General features: G+C 38.6%; 1 pseudogene; it reads left to right on the top strand.

Moving 5' to 3' along the window:
- Positions 1–14421, top strand: part of LOC144368582 (protein FAM50A pseudogene) — a 79676-nt pseudogene that overhangs the window by 35856 nt on the left and 29399 nt on the right.

Genomic DNA, 14421 nt, shown 5'->3' with positions numbered 1-14421 from the left:
CCCTGTAGTACGCTCTTTTAAGGTCTTCAGGGAATAGACATAGAAGGGCAATAACTGGGTCAAATAGTGGTTCCATTCCTAGCTTTCCCAGGAATCTCCATACTGCTTTCCAAATTGGCCGAACCAATTTGCAGTCCCACCAGCAATGTACAAGAGTACCCTTTTCCCCACATCCTCTCCAGCACTTGTTATTGTTTGACTTCATAATGGCTGCCAATCTTACTGGAGTGAGATGGTATCTTAGGGTAGTTTTGATTTGCATTTCTCTGACTGCTAGAGATGGTGAACATTTTTTCATGTATTTGTTGACTGATTGTATGTCTTCCTCTGAGAAGTGTCTGTTCAGGTCCTTGGCCCATTTGTTGATTGGGTTATTTGTTGTCTTATTGTCTAATTTTTTGAGTTCTTTGTAAACTCTGGATATTAAGGCTCTATCTGAAGTGTGAGGGGTAAAAATTTGTTCCCATGATGTAGGCTCCCAATTTACTTCTTTTATTGTTTCTCTTGCTGTGAAAAAACTTTTTAGTTTAAGTAAGTCCCATTGGTTGATTCTTGCTATTAACTCTTGTGCTATGGGTGTCCTGTTAAGGAATTTGGAGCATGATCCCACAATATGTAGATCGTAGCCAACTTTTTCTTCTATCATACGCAGAGTCTCTGATTTGATATCAAGGTCCTTGATCCATTTTGAGCTAATTTTTGTGCATGGTGAGAGGAGGGGATTCAGTTTCATTTTGTTGCATATGGATTTCCAGTTTTCCCAACGCCATTTGTTGAAAATGCTATCCTTCCTCCATTGCATGCTTTTAGCCCCTTTATCGAATATAAGATAGTTGTAACTTTGTGGATTAGTCTCTGTATCCTCTATTCTGAACCATTGGTCCACCCGCCTGTTTTGGTACCAGTACCATGCTGTTTTTGTTACTATTGCTCTGTAGTATAGTTTGAAATCTGGTATTGCTATACCACCAGATTCACACTTCCTGCTTAGAATTGCTTTTGCTATTCTGGGTCTTTTATTTTTCCATATGAATTTCATGATTGCTTTATCTATTTCTACAAGCAATGCCATTGGAATTTTGATTGGCATTGCATTAAACCTATAGAGGACTTTTGGTAATATCACCATTTTGATGATGTTAGTTCTGCCTATCCATGAACAGGGTATATCTTTTCATCTTCTAAGACCATCTTCTACTTCTCTTTTTAGGGTTCTGTAGTTTTCATTGTATAAATCTTTCACCTCTTTTGTTAGGTTGATTCCCAAGTATTTTATTTTTTTTGAGGATATTGTGAATGGAGTGGTTTTCCTTATTTCCATTTCAGAGGTTTTGTTGCTGATATACAGAAATGCCTTTGATTTGTACGTGTTGATTTTATATCCTGCCACTTTGCTGAATTCATTTATTAGTTCTAGTAGTTTTTTTGTAGACCCTTTTGGGTCTTCTAGGTATAGAATTATGTCATCTGCAAATAGTGATAATTTAAGTTCTTCCTTTCCTATTTTTATGCTTTTGATTTCTTTTGTTTGTCTAATTGCTCTGGCCAGTGTTTCAAGAACTATATTGAATAGAAGTGGTGACAGAGGGCATCCCTGTCTTGTTCCTGATTTTAAGGGGAATGCCTTCAACTTTTCTCCATTCAGTATGATGCTATCCTGGGGCTTAGCAAAAATAGCTTTTACAATATCAAGGTAAGTTCCTGTTATCCCTAGTTTTTCTAATGTTTTGAACATAAAGGGATGCTGTACTTTGTCGAATGCTTTTTCTGCGTCTATAGAGATGATCATATGGTTTTTATCTTTAAGTCTATTGATATGGTGAATAACATTTATTGATTTCTGTATATTAAACCATCCCTGCATCCCAGGGATGAATCCTACTTGATCATGGTGCACAATTTTTTTGATGTGTCTTTGTATCCGATTCGCCAGAATTTTATTGAGGATTTTTGCATCTAGGTTCATCAGAGATATTGGTCTGTAGTTTTCTTTTTTTGATGTGTCTTTGTCTGGTTTTGGAATCAATGTGATGTTGGCCTCATAGAATGAATTTGGAAGGTCTCCCTCTTTTTCTATTTCCTGGAATAACTTGAAAAGTATTGGTATTAATTCTTCTTTAAAGGTTTTGTAAAACTCCACTGTATACCCATCCGGTCCTGGGCTTTTCTTGATTGGTAGTCTTTTGATTACTTCTTCAATTTCATCCATTGATATTGGTCTGTTCAAATCATGTGTGTCCTCCTGACTCAGTCTGGGCAAATCATATGTCTTAAGATATTTATCGATGTCTTCACTATCTTCTATTTTATTGGAATATAGGTTTGCAAAATAATTTCTAATTGTCTTCTGTATTTCTGTGGCGTCTGTTGTGATATTGCCTTTTTCATCCCTTATGTTAGTAATTTGAGTTCTCTCTCTTCTTCTCTTCGTTAGCATGGCTAAAGGTTTGTCAATCTTGTTTATTTTTTCAAAGAACCAACTTTTAGTTTCGTTAATTTTTTCAATAGTTTCTTTTGTTTCAATTTCATTGATTTCCGCTCTGATTTTAATTATTTCTTGCTTTCTGCTGCATTTGCTATTGTTTTGCTCTTCCTTTTCTAGGGCTTTGAGATAAAGTGTGAGCTCATTTATTTGTTCGCTTTTCCTTTTTTTGAGGAATGACCTCCAGGTGATGAATTTCCCTCTTAAAACTGCTTTCATTGTGTCCCATAGATTCCGATAGGTTGTGTCTGCATTTTCATTTATCTCTAAGAATTTTTTGATTTCCTCCTTTATGTCTTCTGTAACCCTTTGATCATTCAGTAACATATTGTTCATTTTCCATCTGATATTGGATTTTCCCTTTCTTCTTTTATCATTAATTTCCAGTTTCAATCCATTATGATCAGATAAAATGCATGGTATAATCTCCACCCCTTTATATTTATTGAGGGTTGCCCTATGGTATAATATATGGTCTATTTTTGAGAAGGATCAATGTGCTGCTGAGAAAAAAGTATATCCATTCGATGATGGTTGGTATATTCTATATATGTCAGTTAAGTCTAGGTTATTGATTGTGGTATTGAGGTCTATAGTTTCTTTATTCAACTTTTGTTTGGAGGATCTGTCCAATGGTGAGAGAGGTGTGTTGAAGTCACCCATAATTATTGTGTTGTGGTCTATTTGATTCTTGAACTTGAAGAGAATTTGTTTTATAAACTTCGAAGCAGCATTATTTGGTGCATAAATATTGATAATTGTTATGTCTTGTTGTTTAATGGTTCCTTTTAACAGTATATAATGTCCTTCCTTATCCCTTTGGATTAACTTAGTCTTGAAGTCGATTTTATTCGATATGAGGATGGCCACCCCTGCTTGCTTGCGAGGACCGTGTGCGTGGTATATTTTTTCCCAACCTTTCACCTTCAGCCTGTGTATGTCTTTTCCAGTCAGGTGAGTCTCCTGGAGGCAGCATATTGTTGGATTTGTTTTTTTGATCCATGTTACCAGCCTATGTCACTTTATTGGAGTGTTTAAACCATTAATGTTTAGAGTTACTATTGATATATGGTTTGTACTTCCAGCCATGTTTGATTATTTATCTCATTTTTTTTTTAATTGCGTTTGTTTCACCATGATTAGTTTTCCTCCCTCCGTCTATCTTTACTGAGGTACTTCCCACAGTTGGCTTTGGTTATTGTTTTCCATTTCTTTCTCGTGAAGTGTTTTGCTCAAGATGCTTTGCAACGCTGGTTTTCTGGCTGCAAATTCTTTTAGTTTTTGCTTATCATGAAAGATTTTTATTTCGTTGTCGTATCTGAAGCTTAATTTTGCTGGGTACAGAATTCTTGGTTGGCATCTATTGTCTTTCAGTGTTTGAAATACGTTGTTCCAGGATCTTCTCGCTTTCAGCATCTGAGTTGAGAAGTCCGTTGTTAACCTTATTGATTTACCCCTGAATGTAATCTTTCTCTTTTCTCTTGTAGCTTTTAATATTTTCTCTTTGTTCTGTATATTGGATATCTTCATAACAATGTGTATTGGCATTGGTCTACTGTGATTTTGTATGCTCGGTGTCCTGTACGCATCTACAATTTGTATATCTGTTTCCTTTTTTATTTCTGGAAAGTTTTCTGTAATTATTTCATCTAGTAGATTACTCATTTCCCTTGTTTGAATCTCTATCCTTTCCTTTATCCCAATGACTCTTAAGTTTGGTTTTTTTATATTATCACATATCTCTTGTATGTTTCTCTCATGATTTTTAACCAACCTATCTGAGTTGGCTAGACTCTTTTCCAGATGATATATTTTGTCTTCATTATCTTATGTTCTGGCTTCTACTTGCTCCACTCTACTAATGATACTCTCATTTGAGTTTTTAATTTGGTTTATACTTTTCTTAATTTCTAAGATTATGGTTTGATTCTTTTTTATAATCTCTATCTCCTGATAAAGATGCTTAACTTCTTCCTTTATCTGTTTGTGTAATACATTCTCAATGTGTTCTTTCGCTGCTTGAATTTGCTGTCTTGTATCATCTTTAAGGTTCCGTTCCATCTGTCTCAGGTGTTCCATGAGTTCTTTATATGACCATTTTTCTGGTGACTCTATATCCTCCTGAATATTTAGGCTGCCCTGCATTGTTTGCACTCCTTTTCTTCCTTGCTTTTTCATGCTGTTCATATTGTTTCTTGTTCTGCTTGACTGCTGAGTTACTGTTTACTCCTATAAATATATTTGAAGCTTGGGAGGAAAGGTATTAGAAGGGATGGGAAGAAGTCACTAAAGAGAATAAGAGTAAGCAGGTATAATTCAAGGAAGGGGGAATAAGAAAATTGAAAAGAAATGTAAAGACAGGAGAAAAGAAGGATAAAAAAAATAGAAGATTAAAAGGAATTTAAAGAAAAATAATAATAGTAGAAATGGAAAATGAAATTAAAAAATAGAATAAAATAAAATAAGATGAATTAAAAACATTTAAAAAGACAGCAAAAAAAAATTTATAAATGCAGTCCTAGAATTCGATTAACTGCTCTTCCAGTGGATGGAGCTATGCCCACTGGGCCAAGTTTCTCCTCTCAGTAGGCGGGAGTCAATCACTGTGCAGCGGTTCTTTTTCCCAGATTGGGTGCGTCTCCATTCCTGCTGTTCGCTGTGTGGGCGGGGTCGTTTGCACAGCTGGTCAGGGGTCGTTTGCAGCACTGGGTTGGCAGGTGGAGGGTGGTCGTCTGCAGCTCCAAACCACCAGAGGAGGTTCACAGAGTCGGGCCGGTGGGGCCAGGCAGGCAGCGCCTGCTCTCCCACTCACTGCAAGGGTGTAGGCAGTGGCCGCTTGGCGGTAGCCAGCGGCGGTTCACAGAGCCGGGCTGCGGGGGCCCAAGCAGGCAGCGCCAGCTCCCAAGTTTACTGCACCATGTGAGCGGCGGCCGGCTGCGGTTCACAGAGCCAGTCCGGGGGGGGGGGTGGCCCAGGCAGGCAGCAACAGCTCCCAAGTTCGCTGCTACGTGTGGGCGGTAGCCAGCGGCGGTTCACAAAGCCGGGCTGTGGGGGCCCAGGCAGGCAGCGCCCACTCCTTAGCTCGCTGCAAAGTGTGGGCAGTGGCCGGTGGCAGATCACGGAGCCGGGCGGTGTGGGCCCAGGAAGGCAGCGCCCGCTCCTAAACTTGCTGCAACGTGTAGGCGGCGGCCGGCTGCGGTTTACATAGCCAGCTCGCGGGGGCCCAGTCAGAGAGCAACTGCTCCCAAGTTCACTGCACCATGTGAGCAGCAGCCGGCTGTGGTTCACAGAGCCAGCCCAGGGGGCCCAGGCAGGCAGCAACCGCTCCCAAGTTCACTACAACGTGTGGGCGGTAGCCGGGCGGTGTGGGCCCAGGCAGGCAGCTCCCGCTCCTGAACTCGCTGCAGCGTGTGGCCTGCGGCCGGCTGCGATTCACAGAGCCAGCTCGTGGGGGCCCAGTCAGGCAGCTACCGTTCCCAAGAACGCTGCAGCGTGTGGGCGGCTGTCGGCTGCGGTTCACAGAGCCCGCCCGCGGGGGTCCAGGTGGTCAGTGTCCACTCCTATGTTCACAGCAACGTGTAGGCAGCGGCCATTTGGCGGCCCCGGCGGGACTGTGCCCCTTCTCTCGGTTGCCGAGATTCAGTATTCTGTGACAATCTGACACCTCCAATTAAACTTACTAGTTCCAGGAAGGTCTCCTTTCAGAGGAATTTTGCTTGAAGTTTCTCAGCAGGACGCATGTGGGTGTATTAATGAGTCTCTCTGATCCCCTTACCATGGAGGCATTGTATGTGCTGCCTCTTCGCTGGCAGCCATGTTGGCTCCCCCCCAGGAATATATGATTTTGCTGGGGACTGAAACCAGGCCTCACCCAAGTTAGAGAAGTGTTCTACCAGGGAGCTATACCCTTCAATCTAGTAGCAACTATTTAAACATTATTTTTTAGATAATACTTACTGAAGATAAAATTTGAAGAAAAGAGCTTCTCAGCTTAATATAGTACAAGAAGCTATTTGTTGATAGCTTCTGAAATAAAAAAAGAAAAATGACAAATTCTGGGACAAAAGTTTAAAGAATTATGAAGAAAAAAGATTCCATTTTTATGAAGAGAAAAGACTTCATAAAAGACAGAACAACTGATGGTTGCTCATATTTACAGAAGATATGCACAATGAAATATTAACCACTGGGATAATAGATCATAAGACTTGATTTTTAAGTACTTGCAGAGGCTGAAACCATGATAATTTCTGAAAAAAAAAAACAGACAGCTTTGCTGTATAACATATATCAAAAGGAACACATCTGAATGACAAGGAGAAAGAACAGATGAGTCAGAAAATAGAAGAGAAGAAGAGAGGCAGATTTTTATTTATTTACTATGAAGAATACATCATTAATAGAGTAAAAGATTCGACAAGTATATGTTTTTAAAAACTAAAATGGTGAATTAAAAGGGCATAATTAGGGGGCTGGGGCTGTGGCTCAAGTGGTAGAGCAGTCACCTAGCATGCCTGAGGCTCTGGGTTCGATCCTCTCCATGACATAAAAATAAAAAAAAGATATTGTGTCCACCTACAACTAAAATATATACATATATTTTAAAACATATTTTTTTAAAAAAGGGCACAATTACAAAAGCACTTTAAAATAAACACTATTTTGCGGTGGCTGGGTGTCGCGACCCCTTGCCCGCAAGGAAGATGCAACTCGGGAATCTTCTTCCAGCGGTTTATTCAGGCCCTTGATATTTCTTCTACTGATCCATCGGATGCTACTCCCAGCCTTAATATAGCATCTCAAGCCCCAATGCGAAGCTGCCACGTGAAACTTTCTCATAGGGTGCTGAAAAAACATGCGCCAACTCTCCCAAATAAGGAGTTGTTTGTCACATACCACAGCAGAGCCAGCGCCATCTTGTAATGGCGACTATAATCTGCATAAGTGGCAGAGGCGGCTCACCACAGTTCCCCTTTTCTGTTTTTTTAAAACAATACAGGTGAGAGTAGAGGTCCTATCCCACTGTGCAGAAGTGGCTGCATAGTATGGCTCAGTCCTAAGGAGGGCCCTTCCCCAGATCTGACTCCATATCAGCCGACGCCTTTTTTCGTGGGGCGGGGCATGGACACGTCAAACCCGCATGCAATAGGACATGGTCTCCTTGAGGTCCCGGTCCACTGCGGGATCACTCAAGTGCAGTGCCTTGCCTCGCATCCTGTATCATGACGATGGTGAACAAAAGGTGGTAGCTTGGACTACCTCTGTAGGACAACCACAATTAAGTTGGCGACACCCTGAGAGAAAGGCATGGGCTTTAAAGCCATAGCTAAAGACCAGTGTGGAAACCCTTCTGCGTGCAATGGCAACAAGACCTGAAGAGTGCAAGGGCTTTCCAGCACTAGAAGAAAGACAAAAGAAGGACATGTCGAACCCAGTGCAATGTTAGAATAACTTGGGGTGCAACGACCATGTCAAAGGCACTAGTGTGGAAACCCATCTGCGTGCAATGGTAGCAAGACCAACAGAGTGCAAGGGCTTTCCAACACTAAAAGAATAATGAGGAAAGACATGTCAAAGATTTACTGTTTAAGATGCGCAAGCCAGACTTGAGGTGAGTTGCCATTTTCTAAAGCTGCAAGAGCTTGTGTGATCATAGCCTTATCGTGAGCACTGCGGGCCTTGAGGTGACAGAGAAACCACAAACAGAGGAACATACCGAAGCAACACATTGCACCAAAAATGCCTACGCCCACCCACTCATTAAAAAAGGAAAAAGCAGAAGATATCCAATTAGTGAATTGACCCAAAGTCACGGGATCAACACGGGTGTTATTCAAGACAGCTATCTGAGTCAGTTGAGACTGGATCATGTCTTCCGCCGCCATGGACCAATTCTCGGCCAAATAGTCACCGATTATGTGGGAAGCATTCCTGGAATCATTAAATCTGACAGAGGTTATACATAAATGCGCACGTTGGTCAATGCAACCCAAAAGTACCAAGTCAGACAACTCCTCTACCTGAGCCTGAAGTAGGTCCATTCTTTGGTCAGCAGCCAAAATCCCCGACAAAAGATGTTGGTTAACTTTATTTTGAGATTCGAGTATGGTGGAAGTTTGTTGAACAACACCATTAATAGTGGCAGCAGTTTTTACATGACTGGCCATGGCTACTCCGGCTGTAACTGCTGCAGCAGCAGACACCGCCATGGCTGTCACTATAGCTGCTGTGATCTTGAGCAGTCTCTTTTCCTGCACCCTCTAACATGAATGCTCTCCAATCTAGATATTTTCCTGGGGAGACACAGGCTCGGATTAAGCCAGCCCAATCTAAGGGGGTCATGCAGAATCTAGTCAGTCCTTCCACCTGAGTACGGACGGATTCTGCCAAGGTTTTAATTATTTTAAAATCTAAAGGCTCATGATATCTTCCCCTATTATTGTCCTGAAAAACCTGGTATGCTAGTCCCATATCTGTATTGACTGTTCTCCAAACTTGAGAATGAAAAGTCCTCCCAGAGCCTTGGACTCCACCCACATACAGCGGCGGAACTACTGGAGGCACGGGGAAGGGTGGAGAAGCATCAAGTACTGGCTCCTCCTCTAGATTCTCAACTTCCTCCCCAGAACTGGATTTATTACCCTTCTCACAGCAGGCTTTTACATCTGTTGTTTCCCATTTTTTCTTTTTCATCTTAGTCTTACGTAATTGTTGTAATAACTTGTCCAATTCCTCAGAACTGTCCGAGCTACTTGTGTCCTTGGGAGTTTTTAACTCAGTCAAGTCCGGATAGAGCCTTCTCCTCTGTTTAACTTCAGACTCCCTTGTCTGTTCACCACTCTTACTCCTAATACTTTCTGCTACCTCGCTATGTGACCCCTCCAATGTTTCTTCATGCAATTGCTCAAGAACGGCCTGACCCTCGCTCACAGCTTTCTGGCATTTACCATCCATTATACACCCCCTCACTAATTTCCAAAGCGGAATGGTACCGCCCTTTAAAGTTCCTTGTTTGTAAGCGAAATCCAGATCTTTCCCTAATTTGTCCCAACTGGGAATCGTGAGACTCCCTGAAAAAGCAAACCAAGGAGCTACAGAGTCAGTCTCTTCTAAAAACCTCTGTAATGTGCTCCGCTTCACTTTAAGTCCCTTGGAAGGCAGTAACCCAAGGCCAGCAAAATTGGGCTTGAGGAAGTAGCGCCCATACTGTTCCAAGCAGTGTAAAGAAAGTGAAAGTACAAAACCCCGCTCTCTCCTTATTTACAGAGGAGCGTCTTATTTTATTATTTTCCCCCGCTCTCTCTTTATCTACAGATGAGCGTCTTATTTATTACTTTTTCCCCGCTCTCTCTTTATCTACAGAGGAGCAAATACCTTTTTCCCGCTCTCTCTTTATTTACAGAGGAGCTGCCCCGCTTTGATCGCGGATCCCACTTACCTGGGACTAACCAGTGCACCACACCTGACCGCTGAAATTTCTGGTTCCCGGGTTTCGGCACCACTTGTCGCGACCCCTTGCCCGCAAGGAAGACGCAACTCGGGAATCTTCTTTCAGTGGTTTATTCAGGCCCTTGATATTTCTTCTACTGATTCTTCGGATGCTCCTCCCAGCCTTAATACAGCATCTCAAGCCCCAATGCGAAGCTGCCACGTGGAACTTTCTCATAGGGTACTGAAAAACCATGCGCCAACTCTCCCAAATAAGGAGTTGTTTGTCACATACCACAGCGGAGCCAGCGCCATCTTGTAATGGCAACCATAATCTGCATAAGCGGCAGAGGCGGCTCACCATAGCTGGGATTTCTCTGTTTCTAGCTCTGTCACTTTCTCCCATTTTATCCATCCATGTGCCACAATTTAAGCAATTTCCTCCATAAATAAATCCTGTATTGTCATCAACCCCTGCAGTTATATTAAAACCTAAAAAAACCAAAACATGTATAAAACAAATGTTCTATAACCAGTGCATATTATATATAGCAAATGAAAATTAATATTCTATTTAAAATATTTATACAATTTATAGGAATATAATAAACCAGGACAACTATTCTGAAGATCAACTTTGTAATATCTTAATAATTAGAGATGTAAAATTGAACAGTAATTACATTTCTTTCTAAATATACTCTAGGGAAATCCTTACTTCTTTGTACATGGAGATTCTTATAAGAATATTCATCATTACATTGCTTTTATCAGCAAAAAAATAAACCACTAAGTAGAGGAATGATTAAATGCTGTTTATATATAGGGAAACACCCTATATCATATAAAATTTAAAAAGTAGATTTATGAAAACAAAAATATCCAAGATATAATGATTGAGTAAACAAGTCATAAAAAGAGATATATAATAAAAACTTTTTCTGTAAAAGCTTAAAACATAGATAATTCTAATGTATACAGCTATGCATGTCTATCTGGTCTATATGAAACTCATAAAATTATACACGTATTTGTGTATAATTTTAAAATACATCAAATATTTATACAGTGTATATGTTACAGTACACTGAATATATACAACACAACATCGATCATATGTAATTTGCATATACTCAAATACACACAAAACCTAAAGCATTAAAAATATACATGCAAATAGTGAACCCTGATTATAAGATAGTCATTAATTCTAGAGAGAAAAGGAAGAAAAGAAGAGATGAAGCTTTGGATATACCTGATATGGTTTATTTCTTTTCAAAAAAAAAAAACAGAAAGATCTGAAGAAAATATAACTGAATGTTAATATCTGCTTAATTTGAGTACTAAGTTTGTGGTAGAAGTTATACCACCATCTGTAATTTGAAATAAAAAATGAAATTAATTCAAAGATAGCACAAAATATGTTCTTTAAATATAAAATCTATTTCTATTGATTTACTGAAGGATAAAAGAACTATAAGTGATTGTTAGAAGCTAACTTCAGTTAGCATGGTTAGTATTTGGATGTTTCTGCTAGAAATAATAAATTAATGATTTTAAATTAATATATAAAATGTAATTTTGAGTATACAATATTTGCCAATGAGTGCAGTGAGTTACCTAGAAACTCAAAGGTTCATTACGTTATGTTATAAATGGTGCCATTATATTAACATATTAATATATTTTAAATGTAATATTATATTTTAAAATCATAAATTATAAAATCATAATCATATTTTAAAATCAAAATACATATTTCCTTCTAATGTTTTTATACAGTAATTTTTTTTATAAATGGCTTATATCAAATATTTTTTATTTACTAGATTTCACATTTGTGTGTCATAGGTATAATTTTGTAATTTTTTCATTCTGGTCAATGTAAATATTTTCTGTTAATTGTAAAGGCTGTTTCTTCATTTTATATAATTATAAATGGTGGTATGATCAATATCATCATATAATATGACTTTTTTGTGTGTTTTAGATTATTTCATAGGCTAGATACCTAGGAGCAGATTAAATTAATAAAAACTTAAATATTTTATATCTCTTTTTTACTTATATATGACAGGGGAATGCATTACAATTCTTATTACATATATACAGCACACTTTTTCATATCTCTGGTTGTATACACAGTATATTCACACCAATTCATATCTTCATACATGTACTTTGTATAATAATGATCATCACAATCCACCATCATTAATAACCTATGCCCCCTCCCTTCCTTTCAAACCCCTCTGCCCTATCTAGAGTGAGATAGAGAGAAGGAATATGGGAGGAATATTTTATATCTCCATAAATACATTTGTAATTTTTTTTTCTTTTTCTTTCTTTCTTTTTTTTTTTTTTGAGAGAGGGTCTCATTAAGTTTCTTAGGACCTCACTAATTTGCTGAGGCTGGCTTTCAACTGGCAGTCCTCCTGCTTTAGTCTCTAAAGCCATGGGATTACAGGTATGTGTCACCATGCCTGACTGTAAATTATTTTAAAAAAGTAATGCCATGACAAATTTGTGTGAGTATGCTTAGTATACAACCAGAGATATGAAAAATTGTGCTCTATATGTATAATAAGAATTTTAATGCATTTCACTGTCCCATGTAAATAAAAAAATAAAAAGTAAAATAAAAAAGGAATGCCATCATTAGTATATAAATACTTCTCAAAACTAAACATTTTTGATTTTGTTTAAATGGATCCCTCCCCACAAATTTAAAATTGTAATCCTGGCCTCCAGTATATATGAATGTGACTTTATTTAGAAACTGAACTTCACAAAGGTAATCAAGTTACAATGATCATTAGGGTGGACCCTAATCCAATCTGACTGGTATCTTTATAAGAGGAGATTTGGGCACAGACATATCCAAAGGGAAGATGATGTGAACTACAGGAAGAATGCCATGTGAACATGAAGATCCTGTACTAAATAAAGAGAGAGGCTTGGAACAGATTTTCCCTCACTGCCTTTTTGAAAGTTGCCTTTTCTCTTCACCCTTGAATAGATCCAGTATTTGATGAAAGTGGGTGGCAACTGTTGTGTCCCTTCTCTTTTCTAGGGTGCACTCTACATGTGACTGTGATTTTCTAGGAAATTTTTTGCTAGTTGCTGGGGTTTTTGGGGGGGAGGAAATTAATTTCTAACTCCTTCCACTTATAAATAAACCACATGGATTGTGTCTGTAATTAAAAAGAAAAGTTTCCTGTCAGTCAATGTCTTATATACTTAGCACAGATTTGCAACTCAAAATTGTATGGCCTTTTTGGAACACAGCTGTAGACTTGGTACATAGTGGTGTGGTGCCAGAAGACAGATGCCTACAAAATGACTGGCATCCTTTCAGGTTTGAGAATGTTGGCCTGCTTCATTAATAAGCCAGGGATGTGAAGAGAATACTTACCAACAATGGGAACAGCAAGCGTAAGTCCTTTATTTCTGTTTGGCACATAAAGACGCTCTAACCCATTGAGATTCTCTAATGATTCTCTAATAAAAATCATGGAAACAATCTGGAAGAAAATCTCTGTAAGTGTTAAGAGGTTTTTTTTTTCTTCCAGCTTATTTTGGTCGTAATTTCTAGTTTTTAAAAATGTTGGATGGAAAATTCAATTTTAGAAATTTTTATCACAAAAAAACCTCAAAAAACTAACAAAAAAAAGAGGAATGGAATCCTGACACACATACAACATGGTTGAAACATAAAAATAATTGTGCTCAATAAAATAAGCCAGAAACAAAGGGCAAATATATTATTATTTCAATTATATGAGGTTCACAGACTATGATTTAGATGTTCTGGAAGCTGTAAGAGGTGTGGCCTGATGAAGGTGGTTGAGTCACTGGAGACATTACCATTGGAAAAGATCAATGATGCCTTTCAGAGGGGGTTAGGTTCCAAAGAATAAGAATGTCCTGACCTCTAAATCTCTGGCTTTCTTTCTTGTCATGGGATCTCCCCCACACATAATCTCTCCCACTATGAGGGTATCTGGCATGATGTGATATAACCAAGAGGGTTCTCACCAGAGACCAAACTCAACAGAGATGCTTCAGCTTATACTTTCAGCCTCCAAACCTTTTAGCTAAACAAATCTTTTTTCTGTATAAAGTGGCCTGCCTCAGGTTTTTTTTATAGTAACAGACACTGGACAAATACATTCAAATAGTTAAATTCATAGATACAGAAAGTACAATAGCGATTTTTAGGAGCTGGGAAAAGGCTAATGAGCACTTATTATTTACTGGGTAGTTTCTACTTGGGATGACAAAAAAGTTCTGGAGATGAATAGTGATGATGGCAACACAACAATGTGAATATAGTTAAAGCCCCAGAACTGCACACTTTCAAATGGCTAAATTGGGACATTTTATAATAAAATTTTTAAAACAATATTTTTAAAATGCTTAACAGTCAAAAAATCAGCAATCCAATTAGAAAATAAGCAAATGACACAATTAGGGGAGATGAATGGCAAATAAGTATATGAAAAGATGTT

Source organism: Ictidomys tridecemlineatus, chromosome 11 (genome assembly GCF_052094955.1).
Source record: "Ictidomys tridecemlineatus isolate mIctTri1 chromosome 11, mIctTri1.hap1, whole genome shotgun sequence".
NCBI classification, from domain to species: Eukaryota; Metazoa; Chordata; class Mammalia; order Rodentia; family Sciuridae; genus Ictidomys; species Ictidomys tridecemlineatus.
Note: the sequence above shows the minus strand (reverse complement) of the source record. Positions and strands in the feature narration are given on the sequence as shown.